At 41.2% G+C, this 15,756-nt stretch overlaps 1 protein-coding gene across 2 annotated transcripts in view; it reads left to right on the forward strand.

The window, feature by feature from the left end:
- The first annotated feature begins 4,131 nt into the window (after positions 1-4,131).
- The window catches only part of GULP1 (GULP PTB domain containing engulfment adaptor 1), a 157,598-nt gene continuing 145,973 nt past the window's right edge, over positions 4,132-15,756 (forward strand). For both annotated transcript variants that reach the window (XM_082312126.1, XM_082312125.1), the window contains exon 1: positions 4,132-4,263. The gene's annotated coding sequence lies outside the window, so the exon portion shown is untranslated. The remainder of the gene's footprint in view (positions 4,264-15,756) is intronic.

The raw sequence follows: 15,756 nt of genomic DNA on the forward strand, positions 1-15,756 counted from the left end.
TTTAAAATGGGGATGCACATTATACCACCATGACACTATTAAAAGGCGTAAAAGTTAAATATGAAATCAGGAGCAGAATTTTCCCTGGCAGTGTTTCTTCATAAGAAAGACTGAATGGGGGTTGCTCTGTTTTCTAATTATTTAACATCCTTGCAGAGTGATGCTAGGTAGCTTTTGCTCTATGTGAGAGGTGAGACAGCGCTCAGTAGGGAGGTGAAACTTCTCACGTTTTGTAATTGGCGCAATCCTTTAATCATTGTTCCTTCTAGTAACTGTTTTCTGGAAAATCAGTCCAAGTGATTAATATTTACTCTTTGATCTTGGCATAGCTCCAGATCTAAATGAATGCTGATTCCATTGCTTTTGCTCATCCTCTATTATCTCCACTCAGTCTTCACCATCTGTTTACACGACTGACATTTACAACTTCATGAGAACAATAAAACCAATCCATTCATGTAAGCAGCCAAGGTGCAAGCATGTGTTTATGAATGTGATTTTGTTCTCTCTTTGAGTATACTCTTTTCATTTCTTGTGTGCTTGCTCAACTTTTCCACAGCACTCAAAAATGACAGCCCCAGTAATGACCTGACTTTGTCCACTTCAGGTTTTGGGGGACCTAGACCACAGAGGAAGTCATTGTTTTATTCTTTTTGCTCCTAGCCTTTTGCTCCTGGATCACATCAATTAACAATTAAGATGAAGAGGTACTAAGGCTAGAGTTCACATTTTTTTGCTCTACTTTTCCTCTCAAATACTGTTCTCATTCCATCCCTAGGTTGCCACTGTTGATGGGAAAGAATGACAGTAGAAGAAAGAAATCACATTTTCTTCTATTCCCTTCAAATAATATGCATCAAATTTAAGTCAAAAATAGGTTTGCTCTACATTCCTTTTATTTAAGCACTGCAATACAGATTATGTCAAAAATATATCTCAGAAGAAATATGAAGCTTCCTATGTACTGAGTATTTTTTCTTGTATTATAAAATGTCTCACATTTTTTTAGAAAAAAATTTGCATGGAGAAGGGATTTTGAAAAATGTCCTTTCCTGAGGTAATATATTTTATGCTTATATTTTTATTGCATTTAAAATGGTATAACTTGATTTTGGACAAAATCTACCCTGACTTCATCAAACATACTTGACTTCAGAAAAATCTAGTAACTAAAAAACCACCCCTGTATCATATTTTATTTTTAACTTTCTCTGATGAATAATCTGCTATGGTACCGTAAAAGTATTTTAAAGTGCCCTTAATTTTACTTGCTTTCTGAACCACCTTTGAAAAACTGAAGATAAGATGTATTTCGATAGCCAAAACGTTTTCTGTTTGTCTAGCGTGTACTCTGCTTTGCTGCTGCGACTGAGCTACTGACCTTTATCAGAGTTTTAGTAAAATTCTACTGAGGCTTAGTTTTGGGAAACAGAAAACATGGAAGGAAGTCCATAACTTTACAGATAAATATATGTATTTTTAATAGGTAGGTCAAAACTTCGAGACTCCATCTAGTAAGCAGACTGCAGCTGAGCTTGTTTAATCAAAATAAAACCAGTACACTTACTGAACAAGTTTGAGTACTTGTTCACTACATACAACAAAAGCCAATTTTGGATGTATGTTATGAAATGTCAAATACATAAAAGTGCTTCGTGACACTGAAAAGAACTGTAGTTTTGCCTAAGAAAGCAGCACACGAACTGCCTTGTTGCTTGCAAAATCCATCTCACTAACATGAAAAACAGGCAATCAAAGTCTAAATGTTTAACACAATTAAAAATTCAAACTTGTGATAGGCTAGATTAGTCTGTGTTTTTATTTCTGAGAAACTACTAAAAAATTAGGTTCTTGGTGGCAATTTACTTCTATTTTTCTTCCATGCTTGCATAGAATTCATAGATTATCTCTCTTCCCATCCTTCCTGTCACTGTTTTTGACAGGCACAAATGGCTAAGGAGATGCATGCAATGCAGTTGTCAGCTCCAACAAGATGCTGCCAAGTGTGTATGGGAATGGCTGTCAGTAACAACAGCAGCAATAAAAAAAAAAAGTAGTCATGGATCAGCTGTGAATGAAAGAAGAGTGTTTTACTGAAATTCATTAGATATTCCTTCAACTGTCTTAATATTGCAGTAAAGACAATATTTATTTGTGTGTGGGTTTGTTTTTTGTTTTTGTTTTGTTTTGTTTTTTTTTTTTTTTTCAGAAAAATGTTTAAGATTTATTCTCTGGATGCTGAAACCAGTTCCTGGCTCTGTGGTTATTTAGAATACAATTCCCATCCAACTTCCCCCAAAGTGTTTTCCATTTTCCTTCCTTCTCAGAATTTCACTTCTATTTATCTTTTGGAATTTAACTGGTATGATTCTACCACAGTCACAACTTTCCGTACTATGATCCTTCGCAACTTCTTCATAGCCTGTTAGTTTGCTAGTAAAGTTTACAAGTAACTCTGAAACCATGTAAAAAGCTAGCATTTGTTTCCTTTGCAGGAGAGAATGAAGTGATGGAAAATTTCAGAAGCCTTATAATAATCTCTGGAGCAGGCAAATTTACTAGTCATTGGCTTTGTTTTCGTGTACGTATGTTGGAAGGTTTTTTTAGTTTAGTAGTGAATGGAAAAGGCAGCCACACTAATTAACTTTTTACCTTATTCACATCTATGCATGTAATTATTAGGGCTTACTCATTTAAAAAGCTGCCTGCTCTTGACTTCTACCCTTGATGTTTTTTTCTGTCATGATGTTTCCACTCTAACTGTAAATTGCCACCCTGAGCTGTTTTCTGTCTTGCCTTTAAAAAAAGCAAACGCCCACTGGAGACAAAACACCTTTGCTTTGATTTCAGTGACATGTTTTGTTCTGTTCTCTAAATGGCCATTCTTGAGGTTTGTCTATTGATTAATGAAAAATGGAAAGCATCTTTCACTGTGCTGTGACAAAACTCAGGCAGAGCAATGACAGATGAGTTTCCTGCCTTTCCGAAGACACTACATGCCCCCTTACTGGCAGCATCATGGCAGAAGGCCACCAGGAATAAAAGAAATACGGCAGACATGAATTCCTCGCCTTTTTATGGGAAGTATGTTGTCTCTAACTTGCATTTCCTGACTGTCATAAAAATATACTGATCTACACTGTTCTTGTGTTTCTAAAACACATATTAATTGGCATGGTATGCCACAGACGGTATCTTCAAAGTCAGAATGATGTTACATATCTGTACCCTACCAAAATACTTCTATTCTTCATTGTAGATTTACCCAAGACCTGTGGAAGCGTCTCAATTAACTTTTTTTCCTCAAACAACGTTTCCTTAAGGAATGATGAGCTACTAACTTGCATTCCCCACTTTCTCAACTACTGCCTGCTCTTCATGGTTTTTTTCCTCCCACTTCTTTGCTTCATCAGACTTTCCCGAAGGCGGAGTTTCATTACAATGAGCCACGATGCCAGGTGAGTTGTGCACATCCTTGAGTTTAGTACGGCCCTGAGGGGCCTGCTCCCCGCTGCTCGGAGGCGGCTCCCACCCAGCGTGAGCCCGCCTCCGGGCTGACGGAGGAGCCACTCGCCATGGGCCTTCAGCCGAGGGGCACCCACGCTCCCGCTCGCCCCCTTATTCCTTATCCCCCGCCGTCGAGGGGAAGGGAGGTTGAGCCAGGGCTCGTCCTCCCGCGACCGGCCCGGGGGCAGCGCCACATCCCAGACCCCTCGCCCCAAGGAGGCCTGGGCCTGACTCAGCTCCGACAGCCCCGGGGCGCGGGGGGGCTGCGGCCGGGAGACAGCTCGGGGCAGCCCCTGCTGGGCGAGACGCTGCAGCCAGCGATGGCGCCACTCTGCCACTTCATAGCTGCGCCTTCCCCAACGCCTGCGGCGCCGGCCGCCTCACGCCAGCGCCCCGCGGGGCGGGGCGCGCGCAGCCGCCGCCCGCCAACCGCCCCCTCGGCCGCGACGGCGCCCCCTGCCGAGCGCCGCGGGGCGCGCCCCTTCCGCCGCCGCGGGGCGCCGGTGCCGGCGGCGCCGCCTCCCTCTTGCCTTCCTCCTGCCTTCCTCCCTGCCGGCCGGCGGCGGTGGCGGCGGGAGGCAGGGGGAGCCCGGGAGCAGCGGCGGCCCGGTGGGCAGCGAGCCCGGCAGGCAGGCAGGCAGGCAGGCGGGCCCGCCCGCGTTGACGTCAGGAAACTTTCTCCGCGGCTGAGGCGGGAGCGGGCCGGAGCGGGCGCCGTGTGCCGCGGCGGCGGGACGGCCTCCATCACCTCGCCAGGTACGCGGCGCGCCTCTCTGAGGGGCGGCTTGCGTGCGCGGCAGGGTCCTGAGGCGGTGGCGCGGGCTGCTCACCGTCCCTCCCGGGGACGAGGGCAGCCGGGGACGGGCGCAGCCGCCCGTTCCCCGCGGCCCCGAGGTGCGGTTGCCGAGCGGCAGCGGGGAGGGAGGTCTGGGCGCCTGTTGATCGCCGTGGCGGCGGCGCTGCCCCGGGCTTAGGCGCCCGGCCGCTGCCCTCGGCTGGAAACTTCGCAGCCGGCGGGCGAGCCGGCGAGGCGGGCGGGCCGGGGCCGGCACGGCGGGGTGGGGCGGGCGGCGTGAGTAACGGGGCTTGTTCCCGGCGGCGAGCGGAGCGGGGCTGGCGGCGGGGCGGCCTCGCCCGCCTGCCGAGGCTCGTCTCCTCGGCAGGTCTCACCTGCGGGAAGCGGGAGCGGCCGCGGGTCGTTGGCGGGGCGCACCTCTCCGTGCCCCGGCCCCCGCGCCCGCTCGGCTGGCGGCGCGGGGCGAAACTTGCGATGGGCGCAGCTTGCAGCGGTTTTCTCCGCTAACTTCAAAACCGCAAGGACTTGGGGGTTTTAGACAGGCGATAGATATGCCGTGGTTTAGGGTTTTTTGAATTTCAAGTAGCTGACAATAATCAGATGCCTTTCATTCTGTTGTGGTTTTTTTTTTTTTTTTTTTTCTTAGTAAGTACAGTAAAGCCATTATCTGAGACAAGGTTTTGTTCTTCTTCTGAGGGCTTAGCCGTGGCAGCTCGGCGGTGCTGGGAGGCGAGCCGAGCTCGCCGCTGAGGCCGATGAACGCGCAATTGTTTTAGGAGGGAGGATCTTCCACGCGTAGACAAAGCCAAACCACCAAGTTAATTTTAACTCCGTGGAGCACCCGGGTGTTGGGAGGGTGGAGTACCGGAGGAGTTTGTCGGATCATCATCCGAATAGGAAACTGAAATCTGAGCAAGGACTGCAGCCCCTGGCTTGAAGTCGGGCGAGGGAGATTCAGGGAGAAATTCTCAGTTTCAGGGGGTCTGAAAGTTGTACGATGGTTCTCCGGAGGAATATGGGGAAGCATGGTGCTCATTTAATTTCACCATCCTTGTCATTTATTGAAAGGCACCGAGAGTCAATCAGAGGCCCATGGAGGTTAATTGTATTCTTCGTACAAAGGAATTTGCCCCCTTCCAAAGAATTAGATTTCTGGGGTCTTTTTTGAACTTAAGACAGTCATTACATTTTTAATTTAAATACCATGCGACTCTCACTTTTTAAATTTTCGGTTCCTGCAGTTGCGTTGCAGTTGCAAGTTTTTAAAAAGTCATCTCTTTGTAGATGTAACTAAAAAGTGTTAAAAAAACCTAATAAACTGGAAAGGAAGCTATACATGAAGGTGATTGTGAAGGTGCTTTGAATGTGTGTGTATACATATAAAATGTTTTAGCAATATATTTGGTCTACTCAGTGTAAATATAAATAAGCACCCATTTTGACATTTTATGTGAGTAACTATGAACTTGTTCTTTTAGAAATACTTTTATCTTTTCAGTGATTTTTGTCTCCTGCATGTTAGACTAACTTATAACTTTAGTTGTACCTTTCAATTGTTGTAGTGATAAGCAATGCTTCAGAGCTTCAGACCTCTGCCACTTATGATGATAATCAAAATAAGACAATAATTCACCCAAGGGAAAAGAAGTATCTTTTTCAAGGTCAAGCTTCTATCTTTATAGCAATTTCAAAATGAACAGAAAAGTTTGCCTCATAATTATGGATTCATTTGATCGGTTTGTGGTGTAGTAGTATGTCAGGGACAACCTCTGATATTTGGAGATTATCCACGTGCACTCAGGGAAAGAGGCAACAAAATAGTGGGGGGAAGAAAGGGCAATAATGTAATGATTATTAGTCTTATGCTTTTTGGTACACATTTTATTTTTAAGTGTATGGATGCATTCGTGATTATAGGCCTTCTTAAAGGCATATATTTACATGAAGAGGTTGAATAGAGTGAGTGATTTATGGATTAAAAGCCTAGGAATTATGGCACGGTGTCGAAGGATGCAAGGGAGCAGTTCGGTTTGTGCTTTTAACAGAGCTACTGTGACAGGGATATCAGTGAAAAGAGGCTGGAAATAAGCAGAAGCAAGTACAAATCAGGTTGCCTTAGAAGTAAGGATGACAGTCTTAAACGTGATCCAGCTAGCATTGGGCGAGTCTTGCAAGTGATGAGTACAGAAATAAAAATGATTTATGCCAGAAAAAAAGAGAAAATGCTAGATTGCAACAGTGAACTACACTACGATGTTCTGTGAAAAGCATTTTAAATCACATGGGAAAACACAAAACTGATACTAGAGGACCAGAAGGGAGGAAGATGTACTTAACAAGAGCGGACAATGAGAGTGGTTATTACACTAACTAACAGTTGGTACTGCCTCCTTAGACCTTGGCAACTACTTTGTATTCTTTTCGAGGTCTTTCTTAGAGTTCAGAGATTGTGCATCTACTGCTCTGCAAAACATGCACCTGATGTGACATTTCAGAATTTCCTTTACAAGCTCATTAGAATAATTTGTTAGTCTCTTCCCTGTAGACAAGGTAACATCTCATGGTTCAATAGCAGTGTGTCTGCATGAGTGTGTTCGTACATTTGTAAATGTTACTGGATGCTCTAAAAATCATAATCAAAAGACTTACATGAAGAACTTGAGAGGTCAAATACAATAAACTGGCATTTGTATTATGATTATAGAATTAGTTTTTCTCTTGAGATAATCCCTCAAGAGCGTATTGCTTGAATGTGTCATAGAAAATAATTAGAACTACCACGTGAAATAATTGAAGGCCAACTTCAGCTTGAACTGGGGGACTAACGTAGCTTGAAAGAGAACAAAAAATAAACTACCTTATCCTTGAATTGTTGACATATCTAATATGACTTGCGGCAGGATTCTAATTCTGCCAGTTTTTCAAGAGAGGGAGTAGGGAGCACTGAGAACCAAAAAGTCCACCAGGTTCACTTCACAAAAATCTCTTCTCTGTTAGAATTTTCAGTTGTTGTCAAGGGTGAAATGCGTGGCAGAGGTTGAGGCTGTGTTTCTAGTAAATCAGCTCTCGACACAAAAAATCCTGAATTAGTGACTTAATAGAGTTGTTACATAAGAGTACGCTAATTGGGCACAAATAAACATTTTCCCCATCCCTTTTTTGCCTTACTGTAATCTGATTTTTGAAGGGATAAGTGTCTTTAGAGAATCAGGTTGTATCCCAGAAAAGACCAAACAATACTGCCCCTGTTAGAACACATAGTGCCTCTGCATAGCTACCTAACAACATCCTTTTCTGTTCTTTTACCTTCAATATATGACTTTTCATATAGATATATTTGTTAATATCCTTGTTCCCAATGGAAGGCAGTTCCTTCCTAATATCTCCTAAATCGCTGGGATCAGAACCCTGGCTTTTTTAATGCAGTTAGTCTCACTACCCCACTGTCAGTGCTTTGCTGAAGATGCCCCCTGACTTAAATAATTCATCAAACTGTTTTGTGGATTCGCTGTTGTGGAATAGCCTACTATTACCATATAATATGTAGCCTTAATCTGGGTTTACACTCATGGCCTGTGGTGGCTAGGGGCAGGAGGAAGGAGGTATTACGTTAACTCAATTACTTGTCGTTTTGTGGTCTGTCCTCAAGGCATACACCTGTGACCTAGCAGGAATGGCAGAATGCAGTAGTAGCATTACAGTGAGTTATTGCCCACACTTTTAGTCTTAGGTATGCAAGTGTAGACCTTGTCTGTGCCATTTCATTTGCCCAGGGGCCCTGAAAGAACTCTGGGAATGGTTGGTAGTAGCTCTTACCTCTTAAAAATGCTTTCTACCTCGGCTGCAGCTCCACCCCATCTAATAAGCAGAAGGTCATCTGAAATGCCTCCTCTTGCTGTATGGTTTCAAAACCTGTTTGTTACACTAAACTGAACATCAAGAGAAGGAAGTGATGTTATCACATAGGTTTTATCCAGGATTTCAATAGAGAATTTATTCAGCTGGAAACTCATCATGAATTCCCAGGAAAGAATTTATACTTTCGTTGCCCCTCCCCTCTGCCAGTTTAAGCAGATGTTCTGATCACCAAGCTAAGAGGGTGCTGTGGATTAAAATATTATCCTTTCCTCAGTTTGAAATTACTTACTTTTTTGGGGTGTAATTACATGTTAGGCAAAGAAAGAGAATGTAGAATTTTGTAGCTTAATGAAGCAAACATTTCTGTAGAAGAGACAAGACCCGAGTTTCCAAAGGCCATATAAGTAGTAAGCGTTCACTGGAGCAAGAAGCAGAACTCAGGCTTCGTAACGCCTGCTGTTTCACACAGGCTACTTGATAATGTGGCAAAGTACTACCAGAAAGCCCCTTAGATTAAGATACTGAATTTCTTTAACTTCTGCAAAATTCTTTTCTGTTTTGAAGGGCAGGCATTGAGAAATTCTGTTCATTATTTTAATTCCGAGTCTGACCTACTTAGCTTATTAGCTTATACTGTATATTCTGCTCACTTTGTTAGTGCTGCATGCATTTTATGTCTTAACTCTGAGCTTGCGTATTCAGGTTTTATTCTGAGAATTGAGCTGGGTTTTCTCCATTTTCTATCTCACTTGCAGTTATAAAGATTCAGGAACATCTGTGCAGCCAAATAGTTTGCAGTTTATTCTGTCAGCGATACCTGATCAACACCATTGCCTTGCATGAGTTTGCACAAGTGTAACTTGGTAAACAATTCTCTTCATAATGCACTGGTTGGAGCAGAGACTGCAGCTGGCTCAATCTTACTTTTTTTAGCTCTCTGGAACTAAGAAGTAGTTGCTAAAATTTTTTTGTTGTTGTTGCCAGAAAGTAGAACCATAATCTGTGGAAATTCTTTAGATGTTCTGGTTAGTCCTGTGCTGTAGCAAGATCCTGACCAGTGCAAGTAAATAATACTTTTATTTTGAAAAATGTATGACTTTTAAGGCAAATTCTTTGGCATTCACAAGTGTCTTGATGACTGTTTCTAGCATGCTGTATTGCTTTAGCGGAGCAGGGGATGTGGGTACTCCAGTACTTGGGAACAGATACGGATAGAGGAGCCTAATCTCCAAGGTGCTTCGATTTTCTCATAATCCCTAAAATAACATGAAAACTTTAAAACTGCATTCAAATTCCTACTTATTATTTTTAGATAAAATGAAATAGTTTTTTGAGGACTGCTGGATTCTCTGAAACTATTCAAGATCTTTAATGTGATTTTTTCATTCTTTGTCTGTTCTCTCCATCCCCCTAGTTTTAATGGGGGCAATCTTGGACAAAGGCAAAATACTGTAGTAACACAGTGTGCAAAACAGAACCCTGACTACTACCTACTGTGACATTTAATAGTCTATTCTATTTTCATTTTTGTCCTTTTAAATGCATATGTTAGATTTTCAGTTCCTTCTAGGCAGCATGGGCCATTAGGAACTTAAACATTGTGCTTAAACTTTCCAAGTGATCTACGACACTCTAAATCCATGTAGCCCTTAAAAATTTTTTCAGAGCTCTCGGCAGCCTATGCAAAATCAAACTTGTTTCCACTGGATGAAAGGCTGGGATAAGGCTGCTGCTGCAGTGGGGAAAGGTGGCTGGAAGCGAGATGGGTTGCCCATTCTCACCTCAGTCTTGCAGCTCTCCTTGTGGCAGGGAGACCCCTGGGAGAGCTGGTTTCTTCACAGCTGCAGTCTGTGCCATCTGGGCTTTGGCAAGTAGCTATTTTGCTAGTGCTGGCAATTTCTATCTGCTGCCCTGTGTAACCATTGCTTTTCCTATGCATAAAAGTACCCCTAATATTAATCAATATATTTTCTCTTTTGTCTGATTGAGAACTTTTATTTTTTGTGTGTGTGTGTACATCTCTTAAAGAAGGTATCTCTTGAAACAACAGCATTTTTTTTCTTACTATGTTGTGAAATCTTCTGGAAAGTGGAACAGAAGTGAGGTAACGAGCCTAGATAAAGGACTGTGTTCTCAATAAAAAATGATTTTTCCTGCACTCACATCTCAAAATGTTGTTTGGAACAGCGGTCATCTTTGCATGCCAATTACATTAGGAGTTGTTTAAAAAAGTTTGGTGTGTCCTCAAACCTGTTTTCTTAACGTTTGTCTAGACCATCTTTCCAAATGCCTTGCTGTGCAGATATGTGCTGTCTCCAGTGCTTTCTTCCTACACGCTGTGTTGGCAGCTGTATGCATTCAAAGATCATGAGTCAGGTTCCCTAGCAAAAAATCATAAAATAATGAGATTAAAAATAATATAGGCTTTGTCTTTTTTGAGCATTTAGTATTGTTTTCCTTCTTTAAAGCTTTTTTTTTTAACTATGTAGATCTTAACCTTATTTTATATTGAAAACAGATTTTTTCTTTTTTTTAACACAAACTCAAAATTTAAGAACTTGGGTTTTCAAGAAAAACAGATCTTGTGAGACTTGCCCTAAAATGATGAATGATGGCATCACTGTGTCTGAGCTTCTACTGATACATGCTTCAGTCTTAAATGAGAAAAATATTAGTCAAAAGGTTTCATTTTCATCTGTGTTTATATTCAGATGTAACAAAGTTGCTTCTGCCGGTGGTTCTAACTGCTTGTTCATGGGCTGAAGTCAAAGGAGATTCAGTGCTAGAGGTGAAAATAGTAGTTGATAGTGTATCATCTTTTTCTTCTTCCCAATTGACAAGGTGACAGAACCATCGCTTCCAAAACAGTGGACAGTTGGGGTTACAGCTAAATGGTGGTTTTGTATTGCGGGGTATGGTATGCACAAGTCATACCTATTTTAGAGTAGCTGTAGTTAAAATAACGTTAGAAAACTTGTTAAAACAAAGTAGTAAGTAACAGTGAGAGGTGAAGTGTATGTGATATAATATGATGCTGAATCTTTACTTGGGACAGAAAATAGTAGCAGAGGGCTATGTAGCCAGCAGAAAGACTAACCCCCACCATTGTGCCCCTTAATCTTTTTCACATGTGTAAGCTTTCAAGCAGAGCATACTGTGAATTTGTAAACACAAAGGTCTTTAACATCTGAGATTAGTACAATCTTTTTCTTGATTCAAGCAGGCTAAAAATTGCATTACTAATTTTGTAAGTTATATGTTGTATTAATATTCAATTTATCCTGTTGTGCAAATAGGCTTAGGATGGAAGAAATACTTTTCCAACACATTTTGCAGCTGGAGCTGTTACTAATTCTCTTATCTTTCTGTGCCATACAGTAATTGCACTTAATTGTTTGCCTCTGCTGTTTTTGTGGTGTGAAATGCAGTATGTCAACACTGCTAAACTGCAACATTAGTGTGTATAATGCTAATGTTCTTGAAAGAGATAATTTCCAGATTTCGCCTAACTGGATGAAACAGCTCGTGTAACTACCAGTGCAGTGCTTTATACATCTTCTTGTAATGAAAGTTTGTGGTTGTTTTTTCTCAGTAACAGGTTGTTTTTGTCTTCACACAGGTTTTTGTGTAGTGTGTTGTACTGGTAAGCTAAAAGGCAACATACGTATGGGGCTTGCCCAAACTCCATGTCTGGGAAAGTGGGATGTGAAGAAAGTAATGTTTTCTTACACAGCCACTTAAAAATGTTGGGATTCTCATTAAATTGCTTGCTATCCTCATAATTTAGTGCAGCTCTCCAAAGTTGAGTCTACTTTTTTTTTTAAAAAGCATATTAGTTTTTTTGGGGGACCAAAAGGACTCACCTAGAAGCATTCCAACTTGTAAAAATGATTCTACAACCTCCCCTCCCACCCAGTGCTGTGATGGGAGCTCTACTTCTGCCTTAGTCCCCACAGGTTCGAAATCATACTTCTTAAGAAACCAGCCAGTCTGGGAGAGGGCACTTGGGAACTTCATAGTTCCCAGCTTCAGTTCTCTCAAAGACTTTTGCTTCTGCACTGAAAGACAGCAGAAACTGCAAGCTGCATTTTAACCTGCCCGTACTGACTTGCAATCTCTTATGTTTGTCACAAGTAGTCTGTCATTAACAGCAAATGTAAACTAGAAGAGCATATGAGCTATTTATTGTTTTCTCTTCCAAAATAAAACACTTTGCCCAGAGGTCTCAGTTTCATTCCCCATGTTTTATGTCTGAGGATATTGAATGTAGCTATTAAAGTGCTAGGCTGATTTTGTATTAGTAATTTTCTCCAATATGAAGAGTAACTTTTGAATCCAAATCATTAGCTGTCATTTCAGCCATGTGGTACTGAATAATGTGCTTGCATTGGTAATGTCCACAACTGTCAGTACAGTTACGTTAGCTGTGGTCAGCGTCTATTTTTACTGGTTTTGACTGGGATGGCATGAGACAGCTGATGGCTACAGACATGGCAAATCTGCCGGCGTGGAAAATTCACAGAGCAAGCACAGTCTACATAAGTAGCGTAGTAATCTGTCAGGAAACTGAAGTGCAGTTGACAGCACTGTTGATTGTTTCTCTTAGAAAAGTGCTAGTATTTGCTTTGCTTTTGTACCGATTGGCAAAGCAAAAATGATTTTACTGCACAAGTGACATTGCTGCTGCAAGGAAGGAGGATATCTGTATCACAGTAGGCAAGGATGGTGTGCTATACTTTTAGCTACTTTAATGCACAGTGTTCTGTATTATGTATGTTTACTGTGCAGTCTTGCACAAATGGAGTAGGGAATGGCTGGTCATTATCTGCAGCAGTCGATGTAAAATTGTCACACTGTTTGGATTTCTTCTTTTGTTGTTGGGTTTTCTGAGGGGAAGAAGAAGGAGGGGGTGACTACTTAGCAATAATGTGATGCCATGGTACCATGCTTCATGTAGCTATGCATTTAAAATAGATAATAAAGAAATAAGGCAGTGTATATTATATAGACTATTCTATATGAGCATTTTGTATCTGATGGCAAGCATAACATGTACACGCTAATACACATACTTCAACTTGTTCCCAGTGTAACTGATGGCCTTCAATCATACCTGTCTTCAAAATGCAGAATAATTTGCGCCATGAATTCTGAAACCAGCCTCAGATTCAGAAAAGATTCACATGCTTTAGTGAACAATTTGCAGAGGCTTACTTAAAAGTTTGTTTGTCCCGAGCTTGAGCCTAATAGGATAAAGGATATCCTAAGAGAAAAATGTTATTTTGTTGGACTACAGTGCGTTTACAAAATGTCTTTCGTTATGTGAATTTTAATCCCGCATTAGTCTGTTTTGTTTACTTTTAAATTCCTGAATTTCATAAATAAAGCAGCAGTGTAGTCTTTACTTTTAGATCTCTAAGGAAAGAAATGTAGTCACTAGAACCTGATAAAAATAGATGCAACATCATTTGTTTACATATTTTATTGAAAGCCAGATGAAGAAAATGACAGAGAGCTAATACGCATGAGAGATGGTATTGTGTGGGGAAAGTGAATGATTTTGAAGTGCTAATAAATGAGGCTTTTGATGAAGTGGAACATGTGTAGCTCCTGTTGCTGGCCAAGCTGATCATTTAAAATGGAGTAGAAAGCTTCTTCCTATGGAGGCTCTCTGGCAACAGAGACTTTTTGGGAAGACTTTGTGTGTTTCATACACTCCGTGTATCCAGATATCTTTGCTGGTCACTGATTCTCTGATATTTTTAAGAATTTCCTCATCTGTGATACCTGTTGCCTGCACCTTAACTTGTTGCAAAACCCCACTCCTGGAGGAATCTGGGATACCTCAAAGAGCAGTTCAACATCAGAATGAACAGTCATCATCTAAGCTCTTGACATCCAGAATACAGAACCAGGTCATGTTTTGATGACTTAAGGATATTGTACTTTATTATGTAGGATTTTTCTTACCACTCTTGGAGGATATCCTGAGTTTTTATAATTTGGTGGCTTATGAAGAATTCCTAAATAAGATTTTCTTCCCCTTGCCATTTTGGAGTTGTGTTTCCTCTGTAGCATTGTTAGGCTTGATTAGGATCTAGGAACTTTGAGTCGTGAGTCAGAAAAATAAACAAAAGCTGAGCAAGCAAAAGCTGAGGAATGCAAGAGATTTTTGGTTTAAGTGTAGTTTAAATCCTTTCAGCTCTGAATGAGCGGTATAGTTTCCCTCCCCTGAATGCACACCTTTTCCTTTCTTTTTCCATGTCCCTTTCCTTCTCTTGCCCTTGCACTTTCAAAAAAATCATGGAGGACAGTTCTGTTATGCCTTCTTCAGACAACTTTGTGGGATATGCCTAGATGTGCTTCTTTAAAAGAGCCTGAAGGGAAAGCTTTCAACTATAACAAATCTGTCGTGTAAAATATGCAAAACAGTAAATATGCATATAGTCATAAACCCTAATGATTCCGCAGCAGTCCCTTATGTACTACTTACTCGGAGAATTATCTGTGTTTGGACTCTATGTGCTTTTCAATTTGGGATTTCAAGTTTTTTGACATTGTAACTGAGCAGTGATTAAAAGGTATGAAGAAATGGACCATAAAATAGATGTTTAGTGAAAGAAAAATAAAAGCATATTTAATAAGATTAGTGGAATATATTTGAGATGTGTTATGTTACTGGCATACCCATGACTGCTTAAACACTGAAATAATCTGTTGCTATTTAATCCAAATCAATTCCATTTGCTAGGTCATCTGGAAGTTACTTTTGCTGAATAAAGTTCTTAGTTGCTTAGCCAAATGGCAGGGGGAAAAAAAAAAAGTCAAACTACTGAAGAAACATGCCTTGACAGTAAAGAACCTAATAAAATGCTAAAGATCTCAGTTCTGAAAGAAATAAGTGGTTGGCTGGAAAGAATTGCTTTGAATATTTTGAATTCATTATGGTCAATTTTGCCAGATGCTCTTGAAGAATATTTGTGTATGTTATTTACTGTGGTGTTTTTTGTGCTTGCTGCAAGGCATGTATACTTCTGGGTAATTTGATCCTGTTTGTTTATGGTCTAAATACTTCTCCCCCCCCCCCCCCCCCCACCCAGCAGCAGTATTCAATTGTGTATTATGTTCAGCTGCTTCTTAGAAGACATGATGCAAATATAAGTCCCAGGCAGTGTTTGTGTAAGGTAGAATGAAGTGTATTTTCTTCTTAGCTAGCAAACTTCTTTTGAATCTTGACATATCTTGACAGATTTCCGAAACTTGCATTTCACTGTGTAGCTAGGAACATTTTACAAGGTAAGATCTTTAGAGAGATGTTGCAGCTCAAAGGCATATTTGTAACATGTCTGGAGATGGCAACTTATTAACTGTACTCTCAGCCTCTTACACTGTGGAGGGGTGACTGGTAGAGAGCTTTCTGCTCTGTCCTATGTTGTCACTTATCTGGAAATGTGTCAGTTATTCATTTGAGCCTGCCCTGGCATGTGGATATTAGGAAAACCTATAGGTATATATGGCAAAGTATTGGCTAGTGCAACAGCTGATAAGTGAAAAACTGTGTTGTGAATGACTGCAATTACATGGTTACTAGTTCT

The sequence above is a fragment of the Platalea leucorodia genome, assembly GCF_965183815.1.
Source record: "Platalea leucorodia genome assembly, chromosome: 5".
Lineage (NCBI taxonomy): Eukaryota > Metazoa > Chordata > Aves > Pelecaniformes > Threskiornithidae > Platalea > Platalea leucorodia.